Raw genomic sequence first — 28,000 nt, 5'->3', positions numbered from 1 at the left:
TCCAGGGTCGGTGGAGGCACCGCCTTTGTGAAGTGGTACCACAGTTGCAGTGCGCCACTCCTGGATACGTATCCCTGGGCAATGATCCAGAGGTAAGACTTTGATTAAACAGCTGTCCTAGCTGTGGGTTTAATTCCTCATTGAGTTCATGGAGCACACAGCCGGGACACCATCAGGTCCCATGGATGCTGTGTTTTTGCTTTGGAGAGAGCAGTTTTCACTTGGGCGCTGGAGATGTTTGGGGCTGCAATCGTTTGGTATAGATATCCCTCCTTTTGGGGGGAGGAGTTTGCACTGAACCTGTCAGCCAGTATGTTGGCAATGTCTGTAGGATCAGTAATCTTCACATCATTTTGAACTAGCTCTGAGCATATCTGGGAGTTTCCTCCCAGGTTTCTAACATAGCTAAAGAAAGCCTTATGATTGTCTTTTGAGTCTTTAGCTATTTTTCTCTCGAAATTTGCTTTGGAAGATTTTATGAGAGCTCTTAGTTTTTTACTTATAGTGATCAAGGGTGTCTTACCTTAGATAGAGGCTTGAACTCCCATGTATACAGTGGCAAAAATGTTACTTTGCCTGGCAAAATAAAAATTATTTTTTTTTTACTTTTGCAGTAATGAAGACTTGGGGCATGTATACTTCAGACATTCTGATGAAGTCTTGGGACTAGCCGAGATGAAAGCGCTTAATTAAAGTTTTTGGTGGTGAAGAACTGAGTTGTATTTTTTTAACATCTTTCAGTTTTTTGACTTTTTTTGGTTTTGTCACAGTTCATCCTGATACCTAGTATGAGTTTCAAGTTTCAGACTGAATTTTTCGCCTAATTTTTTGGATACTTCAGACATTTGTTTTACCCACCTTTGTAAGTGATAGACAAATCACCCTGGTGGAAACTGAGTAGAATTTCAAATTGTGCAATAGCATTCAAACACTGAGTCTATCAACTGTACGTAAGAGGCTATACTTCAGTTATCCTATGGCATATTATAAAAGAAATATTCTTGGTCTTCTAATAAGATACTGGTGTGAAAAGCACACATATATTATCCCAGTGGAATATGCTTCTTTTGAGAGACTGCACAACCACTGACTGTGGTGTCATCCAATAAATATAATGGCCATATTGCTCTTTGACAGGTATCACCCCACAAGACATATTAGTAATCATTCAAAAGTGATTTGATAAATATCTTATGCTTTCATATGCTGTAAACTTCTGATGTCTCCTTTGAGAAGAAAGTTAAAAAAAACATATTGGCCAAAAGTTACATATATCACCTACCTGCTGTTAGACACATACACTGCACCCAACAAGCTATAAGATTTTTGTTCAGTAGTAATCATGCATCTGCAGAGTGTTGAGATTCACTTCATGTCTCTTCACCCTTACATGAAAAAGATAGTCACCTTCTGTATACACCTTTGATTTTTTTTTGTAAGAAAAGTGAAAGAAATGATGACCATAGGAATGTATCTCAACTTGCTGCTTTCAGACAAACACACCCATCCTGTACAAGCTGTATCAATTAGTGTTTTATATGAATCATGCAATTTCCCTCCGCTTGTATACAATGCATGGCCCTGTTCATATTTCTGATATATAGTTTAGAAGAATGTAAAAGTTATGACATCAGTAATGATTTTCAACTTGATGTTATTTTCAGAAACATGCACTTCTTCAAGGCAAGCTAGATCACAAAACTGCCCAAGGTTTTTGCACACATTTTGACATCCTACCTGCCCATAGCAGACAGCCACCTTCTCTAAATCCATCTGAAGTTAGGCTGTGCTGAATGTAGAAGAGAGTATATGATATTACTGATATATTTCAAATTATGACTCTAAGACATTACATGTTGTCCTCCCTCCCACCAAGCCACAGCAAAGATATATTTATTGTGATCATTCTAATTATCCTTTCTGTTAATGTACAAATGACCCCATACAATACATGATCCTCATATGTAGTATAAATAGTATTCAGAGTATGGCATTCCATCTTGCAACAGTAATCTACCCCACCTCCAACTAACTGCAGTAAAATAAATAAAACAGATATATGCATGCTCCAATCAGGGGTCAAAGAATTCATTAAGGTCTACATTGACTAGTCTCAGGACCTGGAAGTTGACCAGAAGAAAACACTAAGAATTCAAGCAAATACACAGAACTATACCACTTCAGAAATAAGGAGAAATGGGTGGAGCTGAAGAAGAAGAAGAAGAAGAAGTAGAAGAAGAAGAAGAAGAATAGCAGTGTCACAAAACAGCATGAGAGAAGACTATAGAAGAGATATGCAATTGAGTCAGCTATAGTAATAAGGAACATAAGAAAAGTTGGTTGTAGAATGCAAAAGTACTGGACATTACCAACAAAAGAATGAGTACAGGCAAAAGTATGTTACAGAAAGGGCAGACCAGACTAAGAGTAATACTGCTTGGATATCAGAGAGGCTGAGAGGGCAGTTTCAGTAACAAAGGACAATGTACCAGCCAGCTTCTGGAAACTGACTGAACACATGGCACAAATAAATGGTATCAGGCTGCAAGCCAAAGACAGAAAGGTAAAAATAGATAGTCATCAGACACCTTTCATAAGGGATATCAGCACCAAATCCAATTTTCACTCCACAAGACATCAAATGGAGATGGAAGATGTACTTTCAGCAGTTTCAAAATGAAGAAAACCCCACAGAAGCTGTGCTGCTCCATTCAAAGCCAAAATTGAAAGAGAGAATAACCCACCTAAGAATAAGTAAGATTAGTCCCAAGAAACATGAAGTCAGAATAAGAAGTAGTCAGTTCTGTTGAAGTCATAACAGATTTGATCAGGATTTACACACACACACACACACACACACACACACACACACACACACACACACACACACACACACACACACACACACACACACACACACACACACACACACACACAAAACATGTTTTTGGCTTCAGTTTACCTTTAAATATTCAACTACAGATATTGATTTTTTAGATTTGCAGATCTGTAAAGATATGTTACATTCAGTTTTGACTAGCGTCTATGGGAAGAGTGTTAAACATAATAGTATTTTACATAACAGTAGCATGCATCTGAATCATGTTAAGTCTAATGTACTTCGAGGGCAAATTTTTCGCACTATGCGGTTATACAATGATGATACTAAGTTAGTTTCAGCTTTATCTTTATTAAAAGAAGAACTTATGAGTAGGGGTTACAAGAGTAAGGTTATTGATAAACAGATATCTGAAGCATGGAAAGAAAGGAACAAGATATGTAAACCCTGTTATGGTAATAATACACCCATCTCTACTTTCTTAGAGCCTGATAACATCTCTGATTCTAATGTAATAGCTATAAATAATAATAATAAGATTCATATGCCTTTGACTTTTGCTAGTAATATTGATTTTGTATGTCAAACCATCACTACTAATTGGGACATTTTATTAACCATACCTGAACTCCATGGGTTTATTGGTGAGAAAACAGATTTTACTTTCAGAAATAATAGAACCCTTAAGCAACAACTTTGTTATAGACCCTTGAATTCTTCAAATTTTGTCTCATCTGACAGAAAAGGCACCTATGCCTGTAGGAAATGCATGGCTTGTGCTCACATACATAAAGGTGGTCACTTTCTCCATCCAAGTCTTAACTTTAAAATTGATACTGATTTTTATGCAGATTGTTCTACCAAACATTTGGTATATTTTTGTGATTGTAGTTAACGTTTTTCTTTTTATATAGGTAAAACCAACAGGGCATTTAAGGAGAGAATTTTAGAGCACTTGAGGGATATTAGAAATGCTAAAGAGACAAATGCATTGGCCATGCATGTTAAGAATGAAGGTTCTGCCCATAAGTTTAGATTCTTAGCCTTTGAACTTATACGACCCAGTGTTAGGGGTGGTGACCTTATAAATAAAACTAAATATCCAAGGAACAGAAATGGATGTTGCAATTTCAGGCTGATAGACCCCATGGGTTAAATAGCAAGGTTTCTTTGAAACCTTTTCTGAAAGCTAGACCGCTTAAACATTCACCTTCACTCAGATATACATTATACGTATATAAGAATATAATATGGGATTAGTATATTTATATATATATATATATATATATATATATATACATATATATATATATATATATATATATATATATATATATATCTTGTATTTATTATTTTTATACATATATATATATATATATATATATATATATATATATATATATTTATACCGAATTATGCTTATATATGACAATATGGATTCTATATTTTTTATAATTATTCGTAGGTTATCTATAGGATTGCACAGAATGTATTTACAATATTGGTTCTTTTCATATAATATATATATATATATATATATATATATATATATATATATATAGATATAGATATATATAGATGTATGTATATGTATATGCTTTGCATTTATATGTTATACTATTGTTGTTGATTGACTACCTAGCCTGAAGTGCTTTTTTGAATAGCCAGGTTTTACATATCTGTTATATAAGTTTTCCCTCCCTTTTTCAGTTGATTTGATTGGTTGTTCATGTTTTAAACATTTGCCAGTTTTACCTGTGATTTTTAATGTGGTCTGATGAAGCGGATTTGAACCGTGAAAGCGCTTACCTGTTCAACAGAATAAAGGATTTCTCAGTTTTCTTAAGGATTATTTATTACTTCTGTGAGCCTTGCTTGAAACCTCAGTTTTTGTGACTATATCATACTTAGAATATGCACAATACTCTTATTCTCTAATTCCAAAACCTGCACAATACTCTCATTCTCTAATTCCAAACCCTGCACAATACTCTTATTCTCTAATTCCAAAACCTGCACAATACTCTCATTCTCTAATTCCAAAACCTGCACAATACTCTCATTCTCTAATTCCAAAACCTGCACAATACTCTCATTCTCTAATCCCAAAACCTGCATAATACTCTCATTCTCTAATTCCAAACCCTGCACAATACTCTCATTCTCTAATTCCAAACCCTGCACAATACTCTCATTCTCTAATTCCAAAACCTGCACAATACTCTCATTCTCTAATTCCAAAACCTGCACAATACTCTCATTCTCTAATTCCAAAACCTGCACAATTATCTCATTCTCTAATTCCAAAACCTGCACAATACTCTCATTCTCTACTTCCAAAACCTGCACAATACTCTCATTCTCTAATCCCAAACCCTGCACAATACTCTCATTCTCTAATTCCAAAACCTGCACAATACTCTCATTCTCTAATTCCAAAACCTGCACAATACTCTCATTCTCTAATTCCAAAACCTGCACAATACTCTCATTCTCCAATTCCAAAACCTGCACAATACTGTCATTCTCTAATTCCAAAACCTGCACAATACTCTCATTCTCCAATTCCAAACCCTGCACAATGCTCTCATTCTCTAATTCCAAAACCTGCACAATACTCTCATTCTCTAATTCCAAAACCTGCACAATACTCTCATTCTCTAATTCCAAAACCTGCACAATACTCTCATTCTCTAATTCCAAAACCTGCACAATACTCTCATTCTCTAATTCCAAAACCTGCACAATACTCTCATTCTCTAATTTCAAAACCATATTGCAATCCCATTCCCCAGCCCATAACCCCCCCTATTGTCATATTTTAGATAAACTCAATGCATCTTTACATAACTTCAATAAATGTCCTTTTAAAGTGTCTTTTTCTACTTCATTCCTGAATTGAATATTAATTGTCTTCTTGGTTTCCCTGTAAAAGGGCTTACACACGTAGAAATGCCATGGTGGACAGTCATTCTATTGTCATATTCTACTAGGAATTTTTCCATTATCTGACCAGTCTCAAAATAATGCCACAAGAATTTTCTGTATTGACATGTGCAAATGCTCTTACCTTATTTGGTTTAATTCCTAGAGTTGTAATTACTTCATCCTGTACCTTATAACTGTCCAACTCCGAATCTTCCCTCTTCTCAATTCACACCTTAAAACGTTTTCGTTTTCTTAAACTCACATGTTTTTCATTGTTCTTGCTTTCCTACCCGCACTTTAACCATCTCTGCATATGATTTTCTATCAAACTGATTCACTTAGATCTGCTGCACATCTTCCTTTCGGATCTTTTCCATCAGCTCTCCCCATGACATATCCTTGCTATTCTCTGGCTCATACATGTTAACCAAGTCCATCAATAAATCATCCCACAATTCTCCTGACTGGAGAGTTGTAACAATATATTCTTGTGTTGTAACCTCTTCCTCAAAGAAGTTCTGTTGAAGCAACTCTTCCAAATCCATTATAGTCAGTTCTGTCTCCTTCTCTGCTTCCTTAAGCTACCCCCAAAAGTACTCAACTACCTTTTGTGACTCCTTCAGTATGCCATCACCTCTTGTGACCATCTCCTTAATTTCTGCTACTTTTGGCATTGTATTATCTACTCCTGCTGTTGGATTAACAGCACCATAATCATTCACATCATTCATGTACTCATTTCCTCCTTCTGGACTCACAAAGCTCTTTTACTGCTTCTCCAAGCCACCTCCATGCTCACAACGAAAGCCAGAAGTATCACACCAAAATCATGTCCCCTTAAAACAGGCTACCGGTCTAGTGAGACTAACCCAGTCGACAAAGTATAAGTATATACATTTTTAAATAACAAGTGAAATTATAGCATTATTTAAACCCTTATGTCTACAAGCATCCAATTTGATCTGCCACATATATTCTAAGTAGACAAAATATTATTTTTTACTGTCACCTCTTATCTTATCAAAGACATAATCTAACACAATGAAAACAAACTTTTTAAAGCCTTTACAGCGTTTGGCATGCTTACAATGAGCACTCAAAAACATTATCATTTTTTTATCAGACACAAATGTTCATGAATTCTCTACTTTAATTTGTGAATATTTTTTTTCTACATAAAACAATTGACAGCACATGCAGCAATGTGCACAACAAAGGTAGATTCAAATTTATAATAATAAATACAACCATAACTGTTTTGTGTGTTTGCAGAATATGCATGTGATCAAATATCAAAAAACCTGCGCATACTATAGTTTCTGCGTGAATAAGGCTATTGTTTTATAATCCCCGCCCAATCATTGAATACACTTTATTATTCTAAAAATATTTTTAAGATCCTGTTCTTTTTTGTACATAACAAGATGTTCATTCCCTACACATTTAAAGAGTTCTTGGCTGGCAGACAAAATATTACAACTATTTCTAAGTACTTTTTAATTTCCTCACTGTTCACACTATAAATTATGCACATAGAAGTATAGAAATCCATTGAATTATCTGATGATTCTATTTTATTTAATAAATCACTTTGTATCATTATCACTTCCTTGGGATCCCTTTCACAAAGTGTGTTTCACTTAGGTTTTCCAAGATTTCAATTTTTTCTGTTTTTCTGTTGTAAGATGTTCAATTATACTTTGCATGCTATTAACCACATACTCTTTTGATATGTGGAATGAGTGCTACTAAAATATACAACAGAAATACTAGCTGCATTTTATAACTTCTATCAATTTCTAGTTTTCCACATATTTTGTATACTCTGGTGTTAGATAATAGACAAAATCATAATCAGTAGTATACTGAAGAAAACTTGTGATTTTGTTGATATCAATAAAATCTTTCAAAACTTGAACTAAACCTCACCATTTAAGAAATATCATCAATAAATCTACCATAATCTTCTTCTTTCAGCTGCTCCCATTAGTGGTCACCACAGCGGATCAACTGTTTCCATTTCTTCCTGTCCTCTGCATCTTGCTCTGTCACACCAACCACCTGCATGTCCTCTCTTACCACATCCATAAACCTTATCTTAGGCCTTCCTCTTTTCATGTTACCTGGCAGCTTCATCCTTAGCATCTTTTTCCCAATATACTCTGCATCCCTCCTCAGCACATGTATAAACCAACATAATCTTGCCTTTCTGGCTTTGTCTCCAAACCTTCCAACCTGGGTTGACCCTCTAATATACTTATTCCTAATCCTGTCCATCCTCATCACACCCAGTGCAAATCTTAACATCTTCAACTCTGCCACGTCAAGCTCTGACTCCTCCCTTTTTGTCAATGCCACTGTCTCCAACCCATATAACATAGCTGGTCTCACCACCCTCTTGTAGACCTTCCCTTTCACTCTTACTGGTACTCGTCTGTCACAAATCACTCCTGACACTCTTCTCCACCCACTACATCCTGCCTGTACTCTCTTCTTCACCTCTCTTCCACACTCACCATTACTCTGAACTGTTGATCCCAAGTATTTTAACTCATCCACCTTAACCACCTCTACTCCCTGCATCCTCACCATTCCTCTATTCTCCCTCTCATTCACACACATATATTCTGTCTTAGTCCTGCTGACCTTCATTCCTCTTCTCTCTAGAGCATATCTCCAGGGTCTCCTCCACCTGTTCCCTACTCTCACTACAGATCACAATGTCATCTGCAAACATCATAGTCCACGGGGACTCCTGTCTGAACTTATCTGTCAACCTGTCCATCACCATTGCAAATAAGAAAGGGCTCAGAGCTGATCCTTGATGTAATCCTACCTCCACCTTAAATGCACCCATTACTCCCAATGCAGACCTTAGCACTGTCACACTACCCTCGTACATATCCTGTGCCACTCTTACATACTTCTCTGACACTCCCGACTTCCTCATACAATACCACAACTCCTCCCGAGGCACCCTGTCATATGCTTTCTCTATGTCCACAAAAACACAGATCAACTCCTTCTGACCTTCTCTGTACTTCTCCATCAACACTCTCAGAACAAACATCACATCTGTAGTGCTCTTTCCTGGCATGAAACCATAATGTTGATCACTAATCATCGCCTCCCTTCTTAACCTAACTTCCACTACTCTTTCCCATAACTTCAAGCTGTGACTGATCAGTTTTATCCCTCTGTAGTTGCTGCAGCTCTGCACATCACCCTTATTCTTAAAAATCGGTACCAGAACACTTTTTTCCCATTCCTCAGGCATCCTCTCACTTTCCAAAATTTCATTAAATAATCTGGTAAAAAACTCCACTGACATTTCACCTAAACATCTTCATGCCTCCACAGGTGTGTCATCTGGACCAACAGCCTTTCCATTCTTCATCCTCTTCATAGCTATCCCTACTTCCTCCTTGCTAATCCATTGCACTTCATGATTCACTATCCCCACATCATCCAACCTTCTCTCCCTCTCATTCTCTTCATTCATCAACCCCTCAAAGTACTCTTTCCATCTGCTCAACACACTCTCCTCACTTGTAAGTATGTTTCCCTCATTATCCTTTATCACCTTTACCTGCTGCACATCTTTCCTAGTTCGGTCCCTCTGTCTAGCTAATCGGTACAGGTCCTTTTCTCCCTCCTTAGTGTCCAACCTTTCATACAACTCTTCATATGTCTTATCCTTAGCCTTTGCCACCTCTCTCTTTGCTATGCACCTCATCTCCTTATACTCCTGTCTACTTTCTTCATCTCTCTGACAATCCTACTTCTTTGCCAATCTCTTTCTCTGTATACTCTCTCGTACTTCCTCATTCCACCACCATGTCTCCTTGTTGTCCTTTCTCTGTCCAGATGTCATACCAAGCACCTTTCAATCTGTCTTCCTTACTAGCTCTGCTATAGTCACCCAGCTATTTGGTAACTCTTCACTGCCACCCAGTGCCTGTCTTAACTCTTCCCTGAACTCCACCTCACAATTACCCTTTTTCTATTTCCACCATTTGATTCTTGGTGCTGCCCTCACACTCCTCCTCCTCTTCTTGATCAACAATGTCATCTTACAAACCACCATCCTATACTGCCTAACTACACTTTCTCCAGTCACCACTTTACAGTCTCCAATCTCCTTCAAACTGGCCCTCCTACATAAGATATAATCCACCTGTGTGCATCTTCCTCCACTCTTGTATGTCACCCTATGCTCCTCCCTCTTGTTAAAATATGTATTCACCACAGCCATGTCCATCCTTTTCACAAAATACACTACCATCTGACCTTCTGCATTGTTTTAGCACCATACTACCCATCACTTCCTCATCTCCTCTGTTCCCTTCACCAACATGCCCATTGAAATCTGCTCCAATCACCACTCTGTCACCCTTGGGAACAGTCATCACAACTTCATCCAACTCACTCCAAAATTTTTCTTTCTCGTCCATCGCACACCCAACTTGTGGAGCATATGCATTAATAACATTCATCATTACACCATCAATTTCCAGCTTCATAAACATCACTCTATCTGACACTCTTTTCACCTCCAAAACACTCTTAGCATACTGTTCCTTCAGGATAACTCCTACGCCATTTCTCCTCCTATCCACACCATGATAAAACAATTTGAACCCACCTCCGATACATCTAGCCTTACTCCCCTTCCATTTGGTCTCTTCTACACACAATATACTAACCTTCTTTCTGTCCATCATATTGGCTAGCTCTCTCCCTATACCAGTCATACTGCCAACATTCAAAGTTACGACCCTCACTACCACAGTCCTAGCCTTTCTCCTCTCTTCTGCCTTTGGCCATGCCTTCTACATCCTTGCCTCCTTCAGCCAACAGTAGCCCAGATTAAGCCAGCACCCTGTTGGCTAAGAGTACTGGTGGGAGTCATTGTTAACCCGGACCTCGACTGATCTGGTATGTAAATATTTACTGGTGTCCGCATGAATAATTTGGCCAAGTTTTATGCCAGATGCCCTTCCTGACGCAACCCTCCCCATTTATCCGGGCTTTGGACCGGCACAAAGAAATGCACTGGCTTGTGCATCCCCAGTGGTATACAAATTCTGTTTAATCAGCACATTTTTGGTTGAATTAGCCTCTCTTCCTTTGTATATACACTTTAGGTTCAACTTTCACTTAAACACTTGAAAATATTTGCACTGTTAACCAAAGCACCTTTAAGTGAAAAGAGAAACTTCTCTTTAAAATGGCAATTTCTACATATCTGATAAATTGAAAGTTTTAAAACTCATAAGTGTAATTACCTTTTCCTCTTTTCTGCTTCTGGTTGTATGCTTGTTGTTGTCACCATTTTTATTCTGGCTTTGGAACTGCATTATTTGCTTCCATTGTAATACATCCACAGTCTGAAGATGTTTGTTTGATGGAAGGATGGTGTATTTTTCCTGACTCTTTGTTGACTGACGTGGGACTCCACACATTTCCTTTTGGTTGATCTGTGCATCTACTAGCCTTGATGAATGCCTTTGTTGTTTTATTATTGACTATGGACTCTCAAATGATTGGCTATTCTTTCTTACCTAAAGGAAGTCTGTTTGTAGTACATTCCTATACAAAATGTGTTTGTGAAAGTATTTCATTTTCTCTTTTGATTGTAATTGCTCAAATCTCAATGAAACTTCTTAAATTTCCATTTTCTGTTAATAGCATCATGCTCACTAATCACTGTACTGGATGCCCATAAAGACAACTTATTGCACTCAATACGAAATTCATTTTTTAAAGTGCCCTTGTTGGCTTTGTTATTTTTCAAAAGGAGATTTACATATTTTAAACCGACTCTTTCACTGATCTCTTCTCATTCCTCCAGGAAAGCTTTAAAAATAGGCTATATCACATGGCTTTTTGTCTGTTCTTAACCCACTCAATACCCTTCTCAATAACAAAAAAAAGATACTGTACCATTGTAAATTCTTAAACTTCAATAACTTATTCCCTAATTGTTTGAAACTGTCTTCCTTATTTAAATTGCTGCAAAGTCCTTAAATGTATTTAACAGGTAGTACTGCTTCATTGGCTCTAAAAGTATCCAATAGAAGGTTAAGCAGCCATGGCACAATAAACCAAAGAGCTACTGAAGTCAAAAGCCTCATTATGTGCTAGAAGAACACTGTTAGAAAAGTCATGAGATGCTAGACTAGAATAAATATCCACTACAACAGCAGTTCTTCATTCTTCAGAGACATACCCCATTGCAAAACTTCATTTAAACAATTTAGGAGGGATTATAAAAAGACATATGTGATACTATTTATTAGGCATTCGGGTATGTTCTCTGTCCCACTTGAAGTGGTATATTTTAATACTTAGAACACATTTAGAACATTTCAAAGGTCTTAGATAATGCCAAGAATTCAGGGATTCTTGAACTTTTAATGACTATTTCCTGTTTAAAGTTTACAATAAACTGGACATTTGCAATGTCCTTTGCATCTGAATGGGTGATGCTATTTTCAGTTAGTTCAACACACTGCTGATTTTTAATTGTCTTCAGGTTCCAAAGTTAGATACAAGTGTTTAGCTTTGCTATTCTTGATGGTAGAATTTAGTTCTGTTAATCCTTTTCATAGAGTCTTTAACATGGGAAGATTTTGATTTATTACAGAATTTTAGAAGTCTTTTCCTTTTATTATAGAGCATATTTACACTTGTAGACCTCAAGTGTGACTTGTTTTTGAATTTCTCAGTATAATTGATTTTGTTAGTGACTACTAAGTCTAAGCAATGTTTCAGATGGGTGTTGAACTCTATTGTCCACTAACAGTCCGGTGGAATGGGTAACACTGTCAATGTAAATTAGTATTAGTTGAAATGAAATGTCAGGGTTTTCTTCGAGACTGTGATAAATGAACCCACCCGTAAATTCAACCATCCAAGTCCACAAACTGCAAAAACAAAAACTGCAAAACTGCTCCGACACTGCAAACACCGTTTATTCCTAGCAAATTCAATACAAAGAAAGCGTTGACCTAGGTTTTCATCGTCTCCACAGACTTCATCAGAATACAGCAAAAATGAACTAAGCCACTTAAATAGTAACCGTCAAATTATTTATCAATTTACAAATTAATCACTAAAGGCTAAAATGCAGAAAAAACAAAATGAATTCAGTTAAATCAAAAATGTAAATATGTACAATGTCATCTCATCAAAATCTATAAAAATATAATAATAAAATTAATATATAAAATGTGTGTATTAATGTGTATTAAAATGTGTGTATATGTATATATCTATGTAAACAAGCGTATACAACTATCACATACTATATATATCATATTTAAAATTAAACTAAAAAAAAACAAAAAAAAAAAAAAAAAAAAACTTGTGTGTTATATATCTATTGTCCATTTGACAGCTGAAGCTACATGGGGACTGATGAAAATTTATTTTGAGATAACATCACAGAGTCTGAGTGAGTTTGTTCTTTTGATGTCTTTAATTGTAAATTTGTTCAATGGGGAAGGGACTAAGACATTAAAAGAGAAGCTTACTAGTCTATGGACAGATTTACCCAGGGATGGTGAAACTATAGGCATAGCACAAAAGAAGGCTGTACTGGTAAGGACAAGGTTTATGATGCTTTGCCCCTACTGGGTTGGTTAACTAATTGTTCTAGGGAATTATCATTTATTAAATCTAGAAACTGTTTGGTATATTCAATTTTGTGACATAGGTGCACCAGTTTATCAATGGATAGTTAAAATCACCAATTAAAAAGGTATTTCTTATTAGAGATATTTAAAAACAATTATATTCTAGAACCTCTCGTGGTCATTTGGGAATATTGATGGCCTATTGCTTGTAAAAATTGACAATGTTTTAGTTTAGGAAGAGCTGAAGTTCAGAGAATTTTGTCTGAGGGTCTTAGGGAGTCTGTCAAAAGGTCATTGGTTCTTTTTACAAAATCTGGAAATGCTCCTACAGTTTTCTTCAGGTCTAAAGGCAAAACAAGCATTAAACTTAGGTATGGAGGGAATGCTGTCTTTCCAGTTTAACCACATGTCAGTTACATCACAGAGGAGCTCATTAAGAATTTTGGCTTTGAGAAGATCAACCTTAATATAGTTTGTTTTAGAATTTTTGCAACTTTAAATTTATCTGCTAAGTCATTATGTCTAGTATCTGGACTTTACTTAAAAAAAGTACTACGGGAGAGACAAAGGCTTTCACCAATGAGCAGCAGCCATGGAAAAAGAGGTGCAGCCCATCCTTTGCAAAGCAGGTCAACTGTCTACCATCTCATCCCAAGATAATGCATACTGTACCTTCATAAAATGAAACCAAGTACCTAGCCATAATTATCTCTTCTTTGTATTTAGGCATCATTCTAGATGAAGGTAGGATTCTAATCTGGACCTAGGTCTTACCAGCATTTGACACATGCATAGTAAAAAACTATGTGCTTCTTTTTATGTCTATCAGGTTTGAGCATATCAAGTCATTCACTCACACAGGTGATACTACAAGGGCATATTCATATTTGCCCTGTATAAGGAAGTGAACTGGAGAGTCTTTGTAACATCACAAATCCTGGCACAGGAGAGACAAGTAAATGTCACCAAGTATTTGTCCAGCTTTGTAAGCATGGAATCAGTGTTTCTGACAATGAAGTATCCAATTATTAAGACATTCCTATTTGTTCTCTTGGTTGTAATGGTAGTAGATGGTTTATAGTGTGCTTTCTGGTGGTTATGTGGTTCTGTCTCTCTCTCTCTCTATATATATATATATATATATATATATATTGACTTTTTATATTTCTGGATCTAGGTGGCTTGGGAAGTGACCTTTTTCACAATCTCAACATATATATTTTAGTTCTTTTTGTTCCCCTGCTTAATTCTATGGTGTCTACCCCAGTACTTCACATCTATTGCAGGGTCTGTCAGCTCCTCCCTGCATACGATTCTCTGATTTAGAGTGACGCTGAAGTCAAAAGTAAGGGTGTCCTGTGCGGTCTTGCTGTCCACCATCAGTTGAGGGGGGTTATTAACTTAATGGCCTACTCCATTACTCCTACTTCCCTCCCTTCTGGTTTATGTAGTATTGTCCATAGGGAGGACATGCAATGGCTCCATGTGGCATATTACTGTGTCTCTGCAGCAGCTCAGCCAGGCCCTCCACCATTTTACTTCTTTAAACTATGTCTCCTTCACAGTACAGCTACAGCCTCCACTAGGAATTATTGCAGGGTATGTCCACTTAACTGTCCTCTTCCCCCTCAGTGGACACACCTATCACTCCCTTATGCCTCAGATACCTGAGCTGACAATTTAACTTGGATCACCTGGGCATAGTCAGGGTTTTACCCATACATGGCATTGCACTGGCACAACCTCAGCATATGTTCATTTGGTATGTTTGTTCAGAAGTCTATGGTGCTCACAGACCATCATTGTTAGCAAGAGTGTAACGTCCACCTTGTGTGGATACATGCATATTTCAAAGACTGTGTCATGTATACCAGAAGATTAACACTTTGTAAGCATTTTGCAGTTTTCACATTGTCTAGGAACACCAAGTACTAAGAGTCTGAAAACAGAAAGGAAGCAAGTCTGTTGGTCATGCATTTTGGCCAGGTGGTTGTAGTTTTTATTCTGATAACTGCATGTATATATAGTTCAAAGATTAGTCAACAGTCAATAGCTGCAAGGATCTTAAGTGCAGGAGGCCACAATAGCCAAGACAGTAGCAATGACAGTAGCATTTCATAGGTTCATAGGTTCATAGGATGATACTATGTTATTGCCCCGGAGGCCCTTATAAGCCTAGCCAAGAATTTCACCCATGTTCCCACAAAGTCAGCACCTGTTTTCCTTGTCCAGCAAGGACACAGGTGGGATCCCAGGGGTATATTTTCTGTTTCCCATCCAGTCATCCATGTTCCTCTTAAAGAGGGTTAGTGAGGTACTCTGCTTGACATTGAGTGGAAGTCTATTCCACAGATAGGGGAGTCATTGGGACACAAATCTATCCCTCCAACAAGTTTTATTAATGTCACAGACCAGGTTGAGACCTTACGTGCAGGTTGCACAAGTGGAGTTTGACTTATGGATATGCAGCAACTCCATCAAGACTGAGTCTAAGATGGCCTTGTATGCCAGATACAGGTCACCTTTTAGCAGTCTGTACAGAGAGGTGTTTGAGACCCTGGATTTTCATGATCATGAACCTCTGTGGTCTCTCTAACTGCTGCATGTGCTTGGCAGGGTACATGCCAAAGGGGGCACTGCACTCACTAATGGGTCTGATAAGGGAGGAATACAGGGATGTTCTAACATCTTTGTTCCCAGATGAAATACCCTTACTTATGAGGTGGGCTATGTAGAAAGCCTTCCATACAACGGAGGCAACATGGTGGTCAAAAGTCAGATTGCTATCAACCTGGGTGGCAAGTCCCTCATGACTGATTGCATGCTTAGTACATTATTATTAATGTGCTAATTAGTGGAGACACCATTTTCCCCAAAGGAGATAATGGTGCATTTCTTGGCATTCAGTTTGAGGCCATGTTTCTGACAAGAGTCATTAGATTGGTTAAGGCCCTTTTGGAGGATGTTCACATCACTAGGGAAATTTATGACAGTGCCCATCTTGCAGTCATCTGCAAACCTGGTTAGCCACAGACCACTAGTTTTGGCTTTCACCTCAGTAAAAAATATCCCAAACAGTAGAGGCCCCAAGACTGATCCTTGGGGTATGCCACTTGTTACAGGTCTACTACTTCCCCTATTTTGAATGAGTGGGTTCTATCAGTGAGCTAGTTAGCTACCCATCTGGTAACATATGGGGTGATGCCTAGCTGAGATAGTTTGTCTATTATGCCTGAGTGGGGAATAGTGTTGAAAGCTTTGGCTAGGTCAAGGTAGACATTGTGCACTGTGTTGTCCTCATCCATGGCTTTGGTGACTGTTTCAAAGAAGGCAACCAAGTTTAACAGGCATGATCTCCCTTTGACAATACCAAACTGTGTGGGATCAAGTGTTTGGAGGTTGCCAATGTCCTTGTTTATAAGGTTCATGATAATGCATTCCATGGCCTTGCAGATCCGGCTAGTTAGGCTGATGGCTATATAATTGCATGGGACAGTGGATGCTCCACCTTTGTGCAGAGGGATGAAAGTGGCTGTCCTCCATTCTGCTAGGACAAAGCTGGTGCACAGGTTTTGGTTGAATAGAGTGCCTAATGGTGCTGAGAGTTCTTGCCTGAGTTCATGTAGGGCACAGCTAGGGATGTTGTCAGGACCCATGGAGGCTGTATTTTTTGCCTTTGAGAGGGCATTAATAACCTGCTCCCTGGTGATGAGGGGATGTTAGGCAAGGGCTGGGGATGTTCTAGTTTTCTGATGGGAGGGCAGGGGTGGTGAAGTTTTCACTGAACTTGTCTGCCAGCAGGTTGGCTATATCTATGGCATTTGTGTAGGTGATATTCTTGACCAGCAATTCAGAGCAGATTTGACAGTTGCCTTTGAGATAGTGAACATATATGAAGAAGGCCTTGTGATTGTCCTTAGCATATGTTGCCAATTTGGATTCGACGTTAGTCTTAGAGGATTTCACCAGTGACCTTATTTACTTGTTCAGACAAAGGAGAGATTGCTTCCAACTTGGCACCTGCTCCTTCTTGGTCCTGGAAAGGAATTTTTTTTTTTCCTTTTATTATAGAGTCTGTTTATTGTTGCTGTCCAGCATACAGGTTTACTTTTCCTTGAGGAAGATGATTTGGTCCTCTCAGGTATTGCTGAGTCCATACAGCTATATAGGTGCTCATATAGTTTTCTGGTGTAGGCTTGGACATTTGTGCTTGATTCAACTGAAAAGATGGTGGCTGTGAAGCTGCTTATACCTGCTCTCAGGAGGTTGTAGTCAGCTTTGGAAAAGTTTTTTTTTTTGTTAGACTCTGGCAAGGGGGCGTCAGGGGTAATGTGACTTTGAAAGTGATTGCTTTATGGTCGGATCTCACACAGGAGGATGACGCTGTAGGGATGTTACAGCGGCTACTCATGTTGGTTAGTACCAGTTCCAGGATATTTCCACCTCTCATGGGGGTGTCGACCCCCACAAGAATAAACAAACATACAAGAAGATTGGGCAAGTAGAAGAGGTCACAATTGCCAAGCCAGCAGCAAAGCCAATGGTAAACAAATAGTATGCCTCTAAACAGTTTAGGCAACAAGCATAACTAAACTGAGAGAAACAAGTAAACGTGAATAGAACAGCAGGTACAACAACAGTAATAATAACAGAACTATTGCACAGCTGCTAAAAGCAGACTATACACAACCAAAAACAACCCTGCACAAACATGCTTAGTCTACACAAACACTGTAATGTTAAACCTGTTAAAACTTAAGCTAACACTCTAACCAATAGCAGAAACAAAGCAACTTGGTCACTTGATGGTGAATTTTAAACAAAATGCCCACTGGCTGCCATATAGCTTCAACTACCTTGGTGTTGCATAATGCACAATGCCATATAACTCTGTACAATCACAGTAGAGTCAAACTGTGCATCAGAAATTAAAGCAATGCCTAGTCATCCAACAGACAGCAGAAACTTACACATTTAGGTCACTTCCAGCATATTATGTCTCAAATACAATACAAACTGCAAATCTCCCTTCTCTTACAAGTGGAAAATTGCTGTAACGCTTCTAAACTTTAAAATACTGGCAAGCAACACATGTCTCTGTATAATCTAGTTAAAATTAAGAGTTCCCCAGGTGTTGGAGGGATCACATCTGTTGTAATTTCCAGTGAATAAGTCACACACATGCAAAGTAAAGCAATGTTGTGCAACTCCACTCATACATGTCAGTTAGTTATAAAATTAGACATATGAGTTAGAATATCAGTGCTAGCATCATTATGATTGGTGTGTGTTGTCAGTTTATGTATTCATATCCTTTGCATGTCTTTCATGATTAATTAACTAGTTGTAGTTATTCCAAGGATGGATTTAGAAAAGAAGTGCCTATAGGAAAACAGCTCAGAGTGCATCAGTGTTTCTCAGAAGGAAGTTAACCACTAGCATTAGTGAGTTCTTGTCAAATAAATAAGTTAAATGAAGTTATCAAAGCAACATTCCCTAAGCTTAATATGAAACTTTTTGGAAAGTATAGGAAGCATATACCTTAATTTTCCACATTTTAGACACTTATTTTAATGTGCTCCTCAAATTTGTGTTTTTTTGGCAAATCACTGAAGAATTAACATCACTAAATAATGACACATATTTGAATTTCAGGCTATATGTCCTCCAGAAAATGCATACTAATGCAACACCTGTTATTCTAGCAGCTTTCTACGTTTATAAGAGCAATATTTAAAATCTGTCTTTATTTTTAAGCTTTTGTCTTCCATTTCAGCTTTGTCCTTTCTCTTGCATTATAAGTGGTTGAGACATATGGTAGGAAACCATTGGAAAGTAAACCATTCTCTAGTCCCTGTGTTCTGACAACATTTTTCATTTTGTAACCAACACCACAGCACCTGGATAGAGTTTTAAAAAGGTTGCCAGTAGATTAGAAAGTGATTTACCTGTCAAACTCTTCACTCACTTAAAGACATCTTTGACATTATATACATTTTGAAGCTGTTTAGACAGTTATATCCCTCCACAACTCCTTTTTCCCATTTTTGCACATGGAGTCAGGGTATCACTTCAACAGTGGCAGGCATCTAGAGCCAAGGATTACACTGTTGGGTGGCTAGCCCTGCCATGGTAGTCCTTCAACACCACACACTTGCACCTGTGGCCAACTTGAAGTGTCCAGTCCACCTACTGCATGTTTTTGAAATGTGGGAGGAAACTGGACCACCTGACAGAAATCCACACAGTCACAGGGAGGTCATGTAGACTTCACACAGAAGGCCCTCCAGCTGAAAATTGAACCAGGGGATCTCTTGCTGTGAGGCGACAATGCTACCATTGTGCCACTGTGCTTCCCCTGGATAGTTACATGGAAGGCATGAAATAAAAACAAAGAATAACTGCATATAAGCTTTTGAAAGACTATCACTCTGAAAACTGGAAAAGAGAACCTATAAACCCATCTGCAACACAGTGTAAGGACAACATTTTCAAAATTATAGCAGCAAGATAACAGGAATGATAAAGTATTATTTATCATGACCCTCTGTTCATTTCCTGTCAGGCCACATTGTTAATGCCCAGTATGTGCAAAGACAGAAGCTTTCACCACACCTGTTACACTCACTGACTTTATCATCATCATCATCATCATCATCAACATCATTTGTAACATTTATTCCCCTGTAGTACTGCTGTATAGATTGTCACTTTGGCTAAATTTACTGTTGTGTCTCAAACACACACAAAACACATAATATACACCCATGAGCATCAGACAGACACACACACACACACACACACACACACACACACACACACACACACACACACATATATATGTATACACATACACAGTTGCGAGCATCACATGCGCGCATACACAAGCACACACTAAGGGTATTTTTGAGAGTTTGGTTCATAACTGTTATATATGTGATAGACTTGCCATGCTATTTATCCTTTCCCTTATTGATTGATTGCAGTTGTGTACGTTTCTCATCCTTGGAGATGCCTCATAATTACCCTCAGACTATACTGAATCTGTATAGCTGATTCTCTTCTGTGTCTTACTGCTGATGTATTTAATGTCCTGAAATCAGTATTAAGCATGCTATTTCAGTGAAAAGTTACTTATTATACAATGACTGCCTATTAAAATTCCAAAACGTGCACGTTGATTGGCCAGCCCAACCAGTGTGCCCGTTGTAAATCTGACTTATGCGCCCGGACTTTTTCCATTAGTATAAATCTTGATTTTTTTTTTTTGTGTTAGGTAGCAACAGAGAACAGAAGAGCTCCGTTGCTGTAATCTCACTATATTAAATGAGTTTAACATAGCGAGATATCTTAAAAAAAAGCAACGGAGATCTTCCTTTTTCCATTGCTTTTTTGAAACATATCTCGCTCGCTATGTTAAACTCGTTTACCATAGTGAGACAGCTTTAAAAAAGCAATGGCGATCTTCCTTTCTCCATTGCTTTCTCTACACACAGCTCTGATGTTCTCGTAAGCATACGCATGTGCTGTGCATCAGAACTGCTAAAGAATTCCGGACAGCTGTGGAAGGGCAGCACAGAGACATTATACAATGCCATTATTTAAGAAAAGTAAGTATTTTTTTCTTAAATAATGTCATTGTATAATAGCAATAACCCACTTCTGGGTGTCGAAAATGCTGGATTTACCCACAGTCGTCTTTGTTTGGTCACTCAGGCTTCGCCCTCATGACCAAACCACATCAACCGTGGGTAAATCCAGCATTATCCACACCCAGGCGTGGGTTATTGCTTAAATAGTACGCAAGTTATTGACAATCACCTTTTGAGACTTTGTTTTTCTATACATTGATAAATTCAGTCTAAAAACAATCCTTTTCTGAATCTTTTATGAGGTCCAGCTGTGCTTGTTTTGTTAAGGTATGAAAGAGCATATAGAAGTATGGCGTATGTCATCAGCTCTAGAATGAAAACGTGCTTTGTGACTTACAACCTTTAACTGAAAACAATGATTAAAGCAAATCTTTCAGTTTTGCTTTCCACACACTATGCAGTGGAAAAGGTCTTCCAAATAATGTGATATTTCTTGTTAAATAATAGTCTTTTTCCTTTTCATACTTTTTTTTATAACCCTATTTACGTTCCTTTCACTCTGATTTCTCAGTCCAGCAAACAGAAAACTTTTTAATTTTGGAGGCATTTCTCATGCACTATGAAACTTGCTTTTCATCTTGTGAAGTATTTTTGATCAAAGCCTACAGTTGTCTAGGCAAAGCAATACATAACTGGTCATATTTTGTATTCCTACTTAATACCTTGGCTCTAAAAGCTACTGAATGCTTTTGGCAGATATTGTGTGATCCTCCTAATTGACTGATCCCTGTGAAGTATATAAAAAGTAAGCTAATAGGAACTGTATTTATTTTCAGTCATTTCTTGGATGATAGCACATATTTTGAGGTCTAGAATAATTAGTTTCTTGTAAGGGAATAGTGAACACAATGGAGCACTTTGAAACACTGTTGAAGTATAGATAATAAATGTTCATTGTTTGTTGTGATTTTTCCATTCCATTGCTATCATTTACTGATGCATTTCAAACTGAGGCATACAAAATGAAGAGAAATAGTCAAAGCAGTGAAAGTGCTATATATATATTTTTTAAACATAAGAATAAAAGATATATATTTTAATATGTTCATTAAGTCTGAAGTTGAAAAGCAAATCAGTGGAAACAGTTATACAGATGCCTCCTTCTTGACCATGCTAGCTAACATAATAACACATTAACAACTGCATTGTATTTCCCAGAAATTTCCCAGAAATATTTATTGCGTTAAACTCTGATGAACCTGCATGATCTTATGAGGCCTGATGAGCACAAGGTGGATGTTGAACATTTGAAGGCTGAGTAATGGAAACACATCAGGCTTAAGTGTTTGCTTGCTTTTCACAAAGAACAGAATGATGATTGAGTGACTCCTGTATGTTTCAAACACAACTAACACCTATGATCTCCACATCTGCCTAAACTTTATACTGATAGCATTTGTGAAGTTATTTAATTCATTGGTGCAATGTAGATGACCTTAGCATGAGGGTATATGTAAGTAGGCAGATTACAATGATCAGTTTCTGAAGGCACTGTCATAAATTACATACTCAAAAACAAATAAACTAGCAACATTGAATGGAATTTTTGAAAGCATTGTTTTAGCACATTGATATGATCATGTCTCACCTGCCTACAAGGATTTACAGTACTTATATGATAGAATCAGTATGTAATGGTTTCATTTTCAGAGTACAAACAAGTAAAACAGTTTGACCTATTTAAAGAGGCAAGTGACTGTAAACCTAATAACTATACACACATAATCACAATTATATATTGCCCTTAATAAGAATAACTTGGACCATACCATAGATATTTTGAGGGGACCCATGCATTTAGGTGCTGTATCTGTCCATTAGTGCTACAGGGGGCAGTTCTTGGGGACATTTTTCTATTTCTCTTCAATGTTATGTGCAGTAAATTGATCAGTAATTGGTCAGAGGATGCCTTGTATGCTGGACACAGGTCACCTCTAATCAGTTCATAAAATATATAAAAAGATCAACATACCTCGCTCCATCTGCTGATCTCCAAGCTTATGTATCTGCTTGGTACACATGGCTCTGTCCCGACTGTGTTCCTCATCACCTGAAACAAAAAGTAGAATGTATGAAACATGCATTCCTCAAATAAAACTGATATACATTTGCCAACACTGTTTGTAGACATTTCTTTCTGGAAAACATCAGATCATCATAAAACACAGTTGACATTTTTACATTCAGGTGTTAGTATCTTTGAACATGCATTGGAGGATATGAGATACCAACCAGCAACAACAAGCTACATTCATATTTCAACCCTGAGAACTACTTGCCTGCCTGATACATCTTAACAGAAAAAGCATGTTTTGCAGGCAGTGAAAATATTTTGTTATGAAATCATCTTGATGGGGGATGGCCTACTAATAATGCTCTTGGCTTAGGATTGTAAAGTATGACCACGTGCTGCTCATGTATATAAACAGTTTGAAAAATACATTCAAGTCATCACTGTGTTCAGATACATTAATGGTAATGCAGAACATATATTCCTCAGGACAATGGCATGTATTATACAGCTTCAGTAAACAGACCCATACATGCTGCCGTACATTAAGGACACAGAAACATATATGTGAAGACCATTATTACTTGCTAAATTGCATATCAGTAGATAAATGCATACATGTTCCCTGTTCTTCACTTTGTTAGTTTACCAATCCTAGTCCTTCCAGATGTGAGGATGATGTTGTTCTATTACTGACTTCAATATTTCATGAGAAAACAGACATTCATAGCATTTTTAAAAACTATACAATATTAATAAAAAAATTGCTCAGACATATAACAGGAATTAGTAAGATGTACTACCCCTGCTGTTAAATAGCTGTTGTTAACAGAATGTTACAGATTATGGATATAGTAGTAAGAATATGATGAATAACTGACCTATTTGCAACTACACTCAAAATATACATTAATATAATTGTGTAATATGCTTCTATAAATAAATTCAATGCGTATATTATAGCAAGATAACAGTTTCGTTTATATGTGTCCCCTTTCCAGATTTGAGCTCACAGTGCACTAAAATGTAAACATTCTGATCTGTTTCTTTACAAGATGAGCGAACAACTAGCACACACTACTCATAAAAACAGGTACTGCTCTCCAAACACTGTTGTTCAACAGCCTATGTTACAAAAGTACCACAGATTGTGACAATATTCACAGAAATTCAAAGACTGTACCAGTGAGTCACTACCATGCACAACATAAACAACAGTATAAAGTATTTCAATATGGTGCTTCCAAAAAATACTATGGATGAAGTTAACCAAGGTAACAGGTACAGATATATGTTTCCTCTATGTGGTTTAGAACCCACAACACACCAAAATGTATATGTGGTAGCTGGTCACTTTACAGGCTGAGCTAACATTCAATAAAGGCTTCCTTGTAGAAAACAGGTACTACAGGTGTTTCTTGAAAATCCTGTAGTAAATGGATGAATATGGAAAATGGATACAATATTTGGACCTTTCATTGTAAAGAAATAACAGGTATCAACACACAACTAAAATCATATGTGTAAGCTGTGAAACAGGCATTACTTTTTAAATCACATAAACATGTCTGTGTAATTTTTTAGGAGGAATGATGTACGGAAGGTATATACGTGTTTGTATTCTAGCTTATTATGGTCCAATGGGTGATACAGTGGAACTATAACAGAAAATGCACAGTCATCCATGGCCTAGGTGTTATAGGTGTCTGTGATGTCAGAGAATAGTGACCAAGTGAAATTATGTAGTTAGATGCTATAAAAAGTATGTACATCTACAATTAAATAAATTAACAACATGGTAATCAAACCCATAGTTAAAACAATAGCATTTACCAAGTCTTCATAATTATTCCCATGGGCTAATTATCACAGAAGATAATATGTGGTTAAAAAACATCTATATGATATATATGGTACATCAATATATCTATAAAATCCATAGCAATCCTCAGATTTATGTGGAGCATTGCTACTTACTTTAGGGATCTATGGGTTTGCCTCCAATTATCAGTAACCTCTATTGAAGCTCCTCCACATCCCTTGGGTACAGGTCATCATAGCAGTGACAAACCTGCTCTCTAGTGCAGTAGATCCCTGTACTCTGTTGATGCTCCCTCACAATCCAGTCTCAGTCTCACACGTGAATCTTAGCAATGCTCCTCCATCTAGCTCTGATCTTCTTTTCCAGTTGGTCATACATGGTCAACATCCAGGTCATCTCCTCGTTCATGCAGTTGGGTACACAGATATGTCTCAGCCTCCTCGAAGTAGCCATCACAATCATCAAGTAGAAGAAATCTGAAAGAAACAAAAGGACAGAACTGCTCACTTTGGTACCACTCAGTTTGCAGTTAACGATGGTCTGATCAGTAAATGTATCAAAATCAAAATTTGAAAGTGGGGCTGATGTCATGTTATAAGATCATTGGAAGATAACAGGCATATACCACACGTGGTAACATTTATCAATACCTACTGGGTGTTTACATGGTACACCTACATGTTTCAGTGCATAATGGCAATTTGTGCAGATAAGTGCGAATGGGATTCCAAAAACTTACATTTTAATTAACCTCACTAATTATGTCTGGCAAAAATGCTACTTAAAGTTGGATGCACACAAGGTGCACTTTGTTATGTGAATCAGAGTGAGAGGTACATTGACAATGGGTAGAATTTCTGTTGTGGTAACTAGTACATCTGTTAAAGTTACATATTTCAAAAGGTACGTGTTTACATTCATACTTACTCAAAATGGAAATTTTAACAGAAGTTGTCTTAAGTTACTGGAATGATGCTGTTTTGAACTTTATACACACAGTTATTGCTCTTCTAAATAGTTTATTTCAGTCCCATGTGCAGTTGTATAGATAGACTTCCATTGCAAATGTTAACAGTATATGAAGAATGATTTATGGTTTATCCATACTTCTTATTGGTAATTCCTTGAATTCTGTGGTGCAACTACAGAAAGGTAGAATTCTGACACTATCTGTACTTGGTATGTGATGTTAATATTATGGATATTTCTTATTTCATGTCTCCTAACAAAACTGTTATAAACATGTGCTGTTGCTGTTATGGATATGTGTTCAGCGATGAGTCTTTGCAAAGCTATTATCAGTACTGTTTCAGTATACCACCTGGCTATGGATCCTGAGGTTTACACACACTTCCGTAAGTTCTTCAGGTTATTTATTGAAATATTTGAGTGTAAGATGCAAGCAGATTCATGTGGCACAATACTGTTGCCTGTAGATGTCCAGGCAATATATATGCATTGTCTGGGGATTCTAATCCCACTCACAAGCTGTAAATGTGTTATGTTATGTTGATTTTACCAATGTTATGTATAAAGGTATGGCTGTGTATGTCACATTAGTATTCATCACACACAGTGTTATACAGACATTTTCAATGCACCAGAATGCATACTGTTTCTGTTGACATATGCTGTTCACAGAATGAAATGCATAAATGGAGATAGGAAATTCTCCCCGAGGATCATGTCAGTAGCCATGCTAGACAGGGGTCCTGGAAAGTAAATTTTTGTGGGAAGCAATAGCCAGGGAATCATTATGTTTAGGCTTGTATAGGCCCTAGGGCCGATAGCCTAGTACCCACCTATGAACCTATGAACATGAGTATTATCATGTAGGTGTCAAAGTGTTTCAGAAGGCAAACTGTTCTGAGATGACAACTTTTCTCCCCAGGAAAATTATATCATAATTACTGTTGTCCCCAGTATGGAAGGAGGCTCCTACACCATTCAGGTGATATTGTCTGGAGAAGTGAAATCTGGACAGATCTCACCAATATGATTAACGCAGTGGGAAGCCACAACTAATTCTGTGAGGTCTGCAGATGATGCTGCTTGGACATGATCCTTAATACAGGAAACAGAGTGACATGTTATGAGTGATTGAGGGCTGTCACCTGTGGTGGTCAACCACTGACACCCCCCACCCGATGATATTACAATATTTCTAACCTCACTGCATATAGTAGGAGGGGAGTGGTGCATCCTTTATGGTGGGATTGAAGCTGGAGTTCCAGGATGGATATTTATATATTTATTTTCCTTACAGGGATGTGTATTGAGACAATCACTGCATATTGTTGTGGCATGCATATTCATATATTGCTGTTTTTGATTTACAGTAGCAGAGTTGAGCCATGAACATGCATTCACACAGGATAAGGATGATAAATCTAAGTCTAATTGCATGCATTGATACAAATGAGTTACGGACAGAGCAGTCCAAACAATGTTTTTATTTCTGTTTCCATTAATATTCACAGGTCTATCTACTTTGGGCCTACAATAGGGTCAGCAGATAAGTGTCTCTGTATTGTTGCTGTGAACACTACCTTGTTAGTGCCGCCATCTCATTTTATGGCACTGCTGTTTATTGCCATGTTGTTGTTGGCCTTACATTTTACACTACAGGTACATCCAGTGGCGGGCAAGCTGTGCATTTTCAAGTGCAGACAGACCGGGTATGTTACAGTGATATTGCCATAGATTTCAACAATGTGTAGCACACATGATATCTGACATTTCTGTCAATATTTGTTGATACAGGCTCATCTGGTATACAGTTGCAATGTCCATCACATGAGTATTTGCAGCCAATATTACTGTGTTGCATATGCGATACCTTCAGTACTCTTTTTGCTAAAGACACAACTGTGCTGTCTTTGTCTTTACTTTCCCACTGCAGGATCCACAGAACAACACACAACCTCTACATAGTAAGAGTCTGTCAGTGGTATGCTATTATATACATGTCATGCCTGTACTTGCTGTTAACCCTATAACTGACCTCCATTAATACTGTGTCCTTCTTACCATTCCTAGGTCAGTCTGCATCAACATCCTCAAGTACACATATGAGTGGTATATGTATGTCACACATTATGTATGTTT

Source organism: Protopterus annectens, chromosome 3.part0 (assembly GCF_019279795.1).
Source record: "Protopterus annectens isolate FY-2018-M chromosome 3.part0, PAN1.0, whole genome shotgun sequence".
Taxonomy (NCBI): domain Eukaryota; kingdom Metazoa; phylum Chordata; order Ceratodontiformes; family Protopteridae; genus Protopterus; species Protopterus annectens.
Note: the sequence above shows the minus strand (reverse complement) of the source record.